Genomic DNA, 10,726 nt, shown 5'->3' on the forward strand with positions numbered 1-10,726 from the left:
AATGACAATTCTCTTAAAACTCTCCTACACTGAACATACTCACTTGAGAAAACAAATGTCGCTTTTTGTTTAAAACTTCATTAATTGTGTAAAAACAACAATTAAACATAAATTATTTGAAATTATCATCAATAATACCACACAAAGGAATAATATTAAGGTAAGTGAACGAAAATATGTGTTTATTAAACGAATTTGTGCGATCCTTGAGCCGTTTGCTGCATGAATGGGAATGCTGGCCAGTTGCAGTTTCCACGGTTTGGAATCACGGAGGAATTCTACAAAAAATACATGATGGGAAGAGCTATAAAACATTTGTACGTAGTTGTGTGATGAAACCTTAAATAGTTTTCTTTACAAATATTTTTTGAAAAGTTGTAAAATGTGGAAACCATATATTCCGTAGTGCTTCGCATGAGATGCTGGCTTCTAACCGTGAGTTGACTCCACGGAGAAATGTTGTGGAGACAATGTTTACAGAATAAGTGTTATGTCTGAAAGCAGTTGTTTTGTGTATATAACGCAAATATTGTCCTAAAGATGTGGTCAACATATGTAATAGAAGCATTGATTTCAAAAGCATTTTTTTAAAGATTCCATTCATAGCAAATGTCTCTCAATTACGTTACGTCTTTTTGACAGAAGCCTACCAACGTTTCTCTACATAGGGCACGAAACAGGGTTGCTTAAGAGAGTACGTAAAAATGTTAAGCGTATTTTGTTAATAACTTTGCAAATTTCGTGATTTTAAAGAATTTGTATAAGTCTTTTTGTATATCTCTGGTATCTGTAGATTTGTTTTATGCTTTGGTGTTTGTGGCGAATTTGGTTTCTTTTGTTCCTGTGTTTTTGTTATTAACCACTTTGACATTTGTGACATTAGGTAGTGGGCTGTAGTGTAGTTACGTTCCAATCCAATTTGACAATTATGACAGACGCGAGTCAATCGATATTTTTTTATAGCTCGGTCGATATTTTCGTTTTTCTGCGAGTTAAAAGACATCAAATATTATTAAAATTTGTGCAAAAATCGAGCAAATTGCAAGAAAATTCGCGTTTGTCGTTCCCAGACACAAGAAAAATGTTCAAATTATAAGAAAATCAACGAATATAATTCGCAAGAAAACATATAAAACGACGTCGTCTACGTCTTAATTTTTTTCTGAATTTTCATTGTGTGTGGAAGTGCACGACATTGAAGTTCCATAACTGCTGATTTGCTGCTGTCCGTTGCTGTTGCCGTCGTCGTCGTCGTTGTCACCACCATCACCACCACCACCGTTGTCGTCTGCTTGTCTGTCTCCATTAGTTGAGTTCATGACTGCTGCTGTAATTTTTTGGAGTAGTCACTTTTGTTATGACATATATCTGCATTCAGTAGTGTCATTGGATTAAATCGAAATTCTAAGCAGCCGACGAGAAGGGAGACCTACCAACAAAAAACCCATATTGTGTGGTCAAAAGTGCAAAAAGAGAAAAGTGTGTCCACCATCCCATAACACATCATAATAATATCGGACGGTGCGGACGTTGGTCTTGGGCCATATAAAATTGTAGAAAAAGTGTTACTGTGAAACAGTTGTCAATTTCTTTTGTGAAAAATAAAACTATTAACAAAACACACAACACACACCGAACAAGAAGAAAACAGCAAGAGGGGGAGGAGAAGGTGGAGAAACAAGTGTAAGTTTTTTGTTTCATTCTTCTGTCTGCCTGCCTGCAGCAGCTTGGCTCGCATTGTCACCACAAATTAAAACGAGGAAGAAGAACAAAACAAAAATTAAAAACAAATTATTTTTTTCGTTTTTAACTTGTGTATATTTTTACGTCCCCCGTCTCACCGCGCGCCCCGTGTTGTTCTTTTTTATTATTATTATTATTATTACGCCACAGGTATTCATTTGTAGTCATATGCCGCTGCTTAGTTTGTTTGATGTTTCTGTCAGGTATACCCTACATAACTCGTCATGTGTTGGTCGAAATGTTTGGAACGCGTTTGTTAAAGTTGTGGAGATTCAGGACATCTGGAAGTAGAAGAAGAAGAACAAAACAAAAATTAAAAACAAATTATTTTTTTCGTTTTTAACTTGTGTATATTTTTACGTCCCCCGTCTCACCGCGCGCCCCGTGTTGTTCTTTTTTATTATTATTATTATTATTACGCCACAGGTATTCATTTGTAGTCATATGCCGCTGCTTAGTTTGTTTGATGTTTCTGTCAGGTATACCCTACATAACTCGTCATGTGTTGGTCGAAATGTTTGGAACGCGTTTGTTAAAGTTGTGGAGATTCAGGACATCTGGAAGTAAATTTTTGGCAGTCCTATATATATGTAAGGATCTATGACTATAGAGTATTTTGGGACACTGAAAAATTCGACAATTGACCATTGTTGATGGTATGTTACCGTACTTTCCATAGCTAACTGGCTAGACCCGGATCTACTTTCCCGATATAGACAATATAGGTGTCACATGATGGGGTTATTTAAAACGGTTCGAAATTATCGATTTTTTGATCCGGATTATTTATAAAACCCCCAAAAAGGTTCCATTAAGGAGATCAACAAAATTATAGCTGACCCTCTTACCCTTCCATGCTACAATTTGTGCTAATACATTTTCTGGGTCCAGAAATATGGGTCCTTCCACCAGCATAACTCGATACGAAAAAGTTTATTAAAATTATTTTTTCAATAAAAATGCTTTATTTCGCGTAGCCGGCGATTAACTTACAAGAGTATCAAATATAGAAAACTAACTAAGTAACCCTTAAAATTTCTATCCTAAAAAGTTTTAGGGCTTAAGTTTGTCGGCTATGCAGATGACGATATCCCACATCAAGAAGAACATACAACAAATTAGATCGATTGTTCCCATTCGAAAGTTGTTTAATCCGGCTGTAGTATCTGACCAAGGTCGTACTTTGCATTGAAGAGAACAGCAGAAAAATGTATAAAGTTGGACTATACTGATATAGTACCCCACAACAGGCATACAACTTGTGGACTTTTCCGATTTGACACACATTTTGAATTTTGTTCTTGGTTTGGGTAGAGTGCATTTTTTCCCATCTTCAGTCACCAGACTTTTTATACCCTCCACCATTCTATGGAGGTTATATCAGCTTTGTCATTCCGTTTGTAACTCCTCGAAATATTCATAATAGACCCTACAAAGTATATATCTCCTGGATCAGCGTAAAAGACGATCTAGCGATGCCCGTCTGTGTGTCTGTTATAATCACGCTTTCGAATGAATTGAGATAGAAGGCTGAAATTTTGCATACTTGCATAGTTTACCAGTAGGCATGTTAAGTTCGTAAATGAGCCATGTTGGTCCACGTTTTCGTATTGCTCCCATATAACGGTACTTCCTGATATTCTGTATTTGATGATATCAGCGACATTATTCACCGGAATTGTTTTAAATTTGATATTTCGAGTTCGAAATTGATACTACAGCCTAAGACAGAAAATTGTCTATGCAGATACAAGTCTTCGTATAGTTCCCATGTAACGGTACCTCTCAATATTCGGTATTTCGATGTCCGTATGTTTCGATGTTTCGTATAGGTCCCATATATATTAGTACCTCCCTATATTCGGTATTTCGACGATTTTAGGTACAATACTCATCGAAATTGTTTGAGATGTCGTATTTGAAATTCGTAATGGATGCTACAGCCTGTAAAAGAAAATTGTCTATGCAGTAATGGCTTATGACAAACAATGCCTATGTAGGTCCACGTCGTATAGATCCCAATATAACGGCTATATTCGGCATTTTTAAGATTTTAAAGGAATTTTTAACGAATTTTATTTTTTGAAAATTTACAAATTCGTTCCAAATTGTGGAGGGCATTCACTGCTTTTCCTGCTTTTTAACTTGTTTACTTTTCAAGTCATATAACGTCTAGCCCCCTCTTTCTAAAAACGATGTCGTTCTGTCTGCGACGTCTCCAAAAATTGTTCGGAGTTCAGCTCAAGATTTCAAAAAAAAGTTTTAAAAATCATGTTTTGTTTTTCATTTTTTATGGAAAATATTCTTAGTTTTATGAGCTCCGCCATAAAATACAGGGTATGTTAAATTTGCTATTCCTTTTGCCAAATTAAGAAACCCCGAATACGCCATAAAGAATATACATTCACGATCGGCGTGGAATTTGATGTCGATGTTGAAATCAGGAATTAGCCTAAGATTTTTCGGCTTCGGTCCGAATTTCCAAGTAAATCACCTGTAACTTGACATTTCAGGTTTTCAGTTCTTATGCAAGCCACACACGATACAACCGTTGGTACAACCTGGAGGGTTGTCAAATTCTATGCTTCGGCCACAAACGATACAACTTTGTGTACAATCTCTTTGTACAACTTCACTTTTCGAAAATTTCATTTGAGTTAAGATGACACCGGAAATAATTTCGTGCTCCATAATTTACTTAATAGCCTTTATTTATTATTAATTTTTTGAAATTCTGTTTCATATATATTTGTATTTTTTTATATTTTCTTTGAAATCACACATTTGATTGGATTTCGTGTTGTTTTGATGTGCGAAACAATGGTGTTGCCTCTTTGAAAATAAACACAAAATGAAATTGTATGCGACATGCGGTTGGTACAACATGCCAAATATCAAAAAATTTTGATTTTTTGTACAACCGAGACACAACTTCGTACAAGCGGGCCACAAACGATACAATCTTGAATACAACTTCTCCAAGATGTACAACCAATTGCTACGTTTGTGGCTTGCATTAGATTTAAAAAAAAATCAATATAGACGTCTCGATTTTCGGGTTTGGGCCCGACATTTTGACATTTTGGGTTGTTTTTGTTGGGGGTAGACTAACTATTTGCAAGAAATATTTATGGTCGGTCCACTTTTTAGAAGACCATCTTATATAAGGGTACCTTCTGATTCTTGGTATTTTTAAGTATTCCGCTTAAATTTCAAACCAAATTAGTTGATATTTGATGTTTTGGGCCTTTTTATGTGTATTTCAGAGTAGATCTCAAAACATATTTAATGTGGGTCCACAATTTAATGTAGACCCCATATAACAGTGCCTGCTGATTCGAATGTTTCGGATCGATTTCCATCAAAGAGTAAATTATCTCCTCTCAGGAAATATTCTGTATAAGTGTAAGATAATTTTTTTTTTTTTTTGCAATTTTGAGGTTAGCCTATTTCTACATGGGTCAAATATTAGAGTGTAAAATGTTCCTTCCGCCCGCACTTAAGATTTTTTATACCCTTTACCATACTATGGAGGGTATATTATGTTTGTTATTCCGTTTGTCACACCTCGAAATTTTAGACCCCACAAAAAATTAGCATAAAATTCTATGTCGATTTAGCCATGTCTGTCCGTAAAATGGGCCATGTAGGTCCACGTTTTAAAATAGCCCCCATATAACGGTACCTCCCTATTTTCGGCATTTTGGTGATTTAAGCGACATTATTTTTACCGGAATTGTTTCAAATTTCGGTGTTTGAAGTTCGAAATGGATACTACAACCTAAGACAGAAAATTGTCTTTACCAGGTCCACGTCTTCGTATAGCCCCCATATAACGGCACCTCCCGATATTCGGTATTTTGATGATTTTAGCGACATTATTCACCGGAATTATTTCAAATTTGGTATTTGAAGTTCGTAATGAATACCAAAGCCTATGACAGAAAATATAATGATATCTCCCTATGTTCGTTATTTTGATGATTTTAGCTACATTATTTTTTAAGTTTCGCATTTGAATTTTGTAATGGCTTATGACAAAAGTTGACAGGCCCACGTCGTCGTATAGACTCTAATATAATGACTACATTCGGTATTTTTGAGATTTTAACAGAATTTTCAATGGATTTTATTTATTTATTTATTTTTGCCAAATTTGTTCCAAAGTTTGGCCCGGTCGAACTTACTGCTTTTTTACTTGTTTATATTTGTAAACCTATAAAATTGATTAAGATTACAGTTTCTGGGGAACCATCCAGCACAAGAGATATTCCATTGCCTGCAACGCATTGTGGCTTTTTCTCAATAAGTTTTCTCTGAATTATTATTTCAATTCTGTATTAATTGATAGCCATACATTACAAAACGGTAGATTATGTTGTAGATTGTTACCGAATAGGTTTTTGTATCCGGATCGTCAAAAAATGATTTGTAGCCAAATCAAATTTTGTATTGCGGTTGGCCTTGGTTTAGTGATTGCAGCTGATAATTTATAAATTTTTTTTTGCCAACAAAATATAAACAGAGCGTCAATGGTAGCTCATCACATGGCCGTCTCCACCCGACATTCAATTTTTTTTCTTGTCTCTGCATTTTCTTTTGTATTGTTTGTTTTGAAAAAAGTACCTACCTGCCTGCCGTTCTTCTTCTTATATTATTTACATTCACATAACTCATATGTGAATGTGTCTCAGAGTGTGCTCAGGGCGTGCGTGTGTTTGTGGATTTTCATTCTCAGCCAATAGAAAATGCTACAAATAAAATAAACGTTAGTGTTAATTAGAAATGTTGGCCAAAAACATATTGTAATTAATCTTGCACGATTCATTTTGGCTTTAACAGCTAAGCTTGCCAAGCACTTGACCGCCATCATATATACATATGTGGTATATTCTTTTCAAGATAAGAGTTTATCAAAGCATTTTCGTCATTTTAAAAATAACATTATTTACAAATCTATTTTACTTGATGTAAACGGGTCTTGGTTTTTTTTTTGTTTTTCTGGTCGAGAAGTGGGTTCATTGACATTTGCAGATTTTAAAGCAAATTTATTTTTAATTTTGTTGCGCGGGGGAGAGGCATATAAACAAACGACAATTTTTATTTAATTTTAGAAAATTAAGTATAAAAAACAAACTGTATGTCTTCTGTAGCAGTAGGTAGCTCTCTAAGGGTGATATTAAATCAATATTTGTTTTATGATTGCATAAGAACTTTAATTATTCCATAATGTGTGTGTGTGTGTTTACATACATTAAATAACAAAAACAGCTGTTGATCACATTTTTTAAGAACAGTTATGTTTATAGTTTCGAAATTGGTCTAAAATATTTGAGAGACTTGTTTATGTGGAAAGTCGTAATGCGTTGTCAGTAGAGATGAGTCGAAGTTAAAATTCGACTTCAACAGAATGTTTAAATCGTCAAAGAAAATCAACGATTGAGAAATGAGTTCTTTAGATTTTTATATGGAGAAGTCTGTAGAATATTTGTCAGAACTTTTGGATATTATTTTCACATTTGAGTCTCTTATTTTTATATAGATTATGTTGATGTGGAAAAAATGTAAGAGGCAGAATGTAGCAGGATTTTCTATGCAAGATATTTGTACACATTGCCTTTGATACATTATATTAATTTACAACTGCGCTCCATTCGATTTGGCCAATTTTGTCCAACTTTAATTTTGAAAAAAAATGAAGAGAGAGTTTGGGGGAAATGGAATAAGAAAGTAAAATTTTTAGCCGGGGATCGCGTATTCTTACCCCGGCTAACAATTTTGCTGTGTTGCCTTTAACCACTTTAATCTTCTGTCTAATTGAAGACTTACTGCAGGCTTTATATTACAGAATGAAGATAGATCGTGTGATAATTGTTCCCGCACTAGCCTGTGTCTCATGTATATAAGAGCTGGTCAGTGGCAAAACAAATGTCCGACCGACTCAATTTCTTCTTCATCTTGACATATTCTACAGTAATCAATATCATCGCAGTCCCATTTAGAAGTCATTGCTCTCATATTGCAGTGACCTATGATGATACCCATCACAAGTTTTAGGTCAAGGACATTAGCGATTTTATTCTTTTTTATAACCTCAGTCATATGGCTAGAGAGAGTTTATATCATTTGATACGATCAAAACGTGCCTAGTCGAAATAACGGTTTTAGAGCCTAGGTCTCTTTGGACCAACTCCGTTTCAGGACATTTGGAGTCGATCTAGCGATGTCCGTCTGTCTGACTGGTGTGCACAATAACTCTCGAAGGGAGTATACGATTTGATCCAAACTTGGTACATCGTAATATTATTGCCAAACTTAGATCGATTTCTGAGATGAGCAATATCGGCCCACTTCTTCTGGTACTTCCCTCATAAAATGTCAACACCTTCAAAGAAAATAATTTATTGCACAGAAAGAGAAGGGATAATCCGACTTTGCTCCAACTTTGCGAATCCAAATATTTGCATCAGTACTAGGACAGGTGCGAAAATGGACAATATCGGTACATTCCGTTAAGTACCTCCCCCACAAAAGTTGAATATTTTGAATAATTATGTAATATAATCGTTCGATTGTCTTCAAATTCCACACATCACAATATTTTTTTATTAACCCAATGTTTGGTGTGAAGATGGAATATATCGGTCCATTCCTTCTGGTACCTCCACCACAAAGGTTTAAAATTTTGAATAACCCAAACGATCATAAAATCTGAAATAAGCATCCGGTTCTCGTCAAATTTAACACAATACAATATTTTTATTAATTCAAGGTCTGGTGTGAAATTGAGATATATCGGTGCACTCTTTCTGCTACCTTCCCCACAAAGGGTCAAAATTTTGAATATATATGAAGCTCACAAAACACCAAATTAATATCCGAATCCATTTGGACTGGGGTACATCTCAATATTTCCATCAACGCAAGATCAGTTATAAAAACGGTACAGATCCGACCATTTTTTCTGGTACCTCCTCCCATAGGGTTTAAGAAGAAAACGATATAAGCATCTAACTCTCTTCACATTTCACACATCCAAATATTTTTGCTAACACACGATCTGTTGTGAATATGATATATATCTACCAACCCCTTTTGGTACCCACCCACAAAGGGTCGCAATTTTCAATACTTTTTATCTCTCATAAGTAGTGAAACACGTCAGCGATTCTTTACAACTTGTAATATCTAAATATTTCTCTCAACCAGAAACCTGAGATGAATATGGATTTTATGATTTCGCACAAAAGTGGATATAAATGTTCGATTTTATTGTAATTTTGCCTCTACCAATATTTTAATCTGTATTACAAGAAGTATGAAAATGGAATACTTTGGTCGACTATATCTCACGCTCATTTAAACATTTTCTAAAAATTATTACATATCTAATATAAAGTGAAGGAAGTGACCAATATAGTCCAAACCAGGCTCGTCGTAATATTTATATCATATACGATGCGAATTCCTTCGGAACCTACTCCATAGAGGGTCAACAATTAATCGACCCTCTTATTATACATCTGTTGGCAAAACCCAGTGATACTTTTTAAATTGTTTTACATGAAAGTTATGGTATATTTTACCCACTAAATATTTTCAGATGACCAAGCAAAATGGAAGGCATCTGCCCTACACTCTTAATTCCGCATATTTGTGACCTTCAAGCAACTGCAAAAATCAACTAAACCCCTAAATATTTTACGATCATCTCCCCCAACAATAGACTTCCATTGTTGCCTTAACCTCACCTCCATGCAAAATGTCGTAAGGATCGAGCGATAATTGGGACCTGTTGCGTGATTACAATTAAACATCAAACTTATACGCCTAAGTGTTGGCCTAAGTGTTGGTATTGCATCGAACGATGATTCCTAATCAGAAATGGGCAAAATATTGGGATTTATAATAATTTTTATTTTATCTACTCATTCTTTCGGCAGATTCTTAACCGTGAGGATGAGATAAAAAAACTGCAACAAAGTCAAACGTCATAATTTATTGAATGAAAGTAACAAATGTAGCATTAAATTTTAGAATAAGTTTAGATTTGTTCGAATTGGTCACCTTTGGCACGAATTATGGCCTTCAAACGGCCAATGAAACCGTCACACGCTGTCCGAATGTTGCCCTGCGGTATTTTGGCACATTCCCGGCGAAGCGCTTGCTTGAGGTGATCGACACTTTGGTATTTTTTAGTGCCAACATTGTTTTCCAAAATACTCCAGACACAATAGTCCAACGGATTGGTATCCAGAGATTTTGGTGGCCATTGTGCGCTGGAAATGAAGCGAGGAATCTTATTTTGTAACCATTCTTGTGTGGGGCATGCTGAGTGCAATGCTGGTTCGTAAACAATTCGGAATTGCTTCAATTGTTTGGCATTTGAAGCTCGAAATGGAAGCTACAGCCTTTGACAGAAAATTGTCTATGCAGGTCCAGGTCTTCATATAGCTCCGATATAATGGTACCTCCCTATGTACGGTATTTTAATGATTTTAGCTATATTATTCACCGTTTATTTCAAGTTTAGAATTTGAATATGGTAATGGCTTGTGACAAACAATGCCCATGTAGGTGCACATCGTACAGACCCTAATATAATGGCTATATTCGGTATTTTTAAGATATTAGCAGATTTTTTGGCGAATGTTATCTCTTTCGAAAATTTCCAAATTCGTTCTAAATGGTGGAAGGTATTCAAATTTCGGCCCGGCCGAACTTACTGCTTTTTTTAATTGCTCCATGTAAGCAAGTTGTAGGCACGGTGAGGTTGCATTTATTGGGAGATTGATATGAAAATGTCCACATCTAATTTCTTTGGCCCAAGGTCGAACCCAGTTGAAATTTGTGATAATCGACCCAAATGTAAATATAGCTCCCTTATATTTTCTCGCGTGATTTTACCAAATCTAAAATATCAGCTCAAAAAGGAGTGATTTTAGACTTTACGTCCGAATTTGGCTTAGAAGCAATCAAGTCA

The 10,726-nt window shown here is 35.2% G+C and overlaps 2 protein-coding genes across 2 annotated transcripts in view; both read left to right on the plus strand.

Moving 5' to 3' along the window:
• Positions 1–10,726, plus strand: part of LOC131807070 (protein lin-9 homolog) — a 25,291-nt gene continuing 14,565 nt past the window's right edge. Inside the window, exon 1 of the mRNA XM_059132093.1 lies at positions 1–160. The gene's annotated coding sequence lies outside the window, so the exon portion shown is untranslated. The remainder of the gene's footprint in view (positions 161–10,726) is intronic.
• Positions 944–10,726, plus strand: part of LOC131807069 (WD repeat-containing protein 7-like) — a 19,713-nt gene continuing 9,930 nt past the window's right edge. The window contains exon 1 of the mRNA XM_059132092.1: positions 944–1,683. The gene's annotated coding sequence lies outside the window, so the exon portion shown is untranslated. The remainder of the gene's footprint in view (positions 1,684–10,726) is intronic.

The sequence above is a fragment of the Musca domestica genome, unplaced genomic scaffold (assembly GCF_030504385.1).
Source record: "Musca domestica strain aabys unplaced genomic scaffold, Musca_domestica.polishedcontigs.V.1.1 95, whole genome shotgun sequence".
NCBI lineage: Eukaryota > Metazoa > Arthropoda > Insecta > Diptera > Muscidae > Musca > Musca domestica.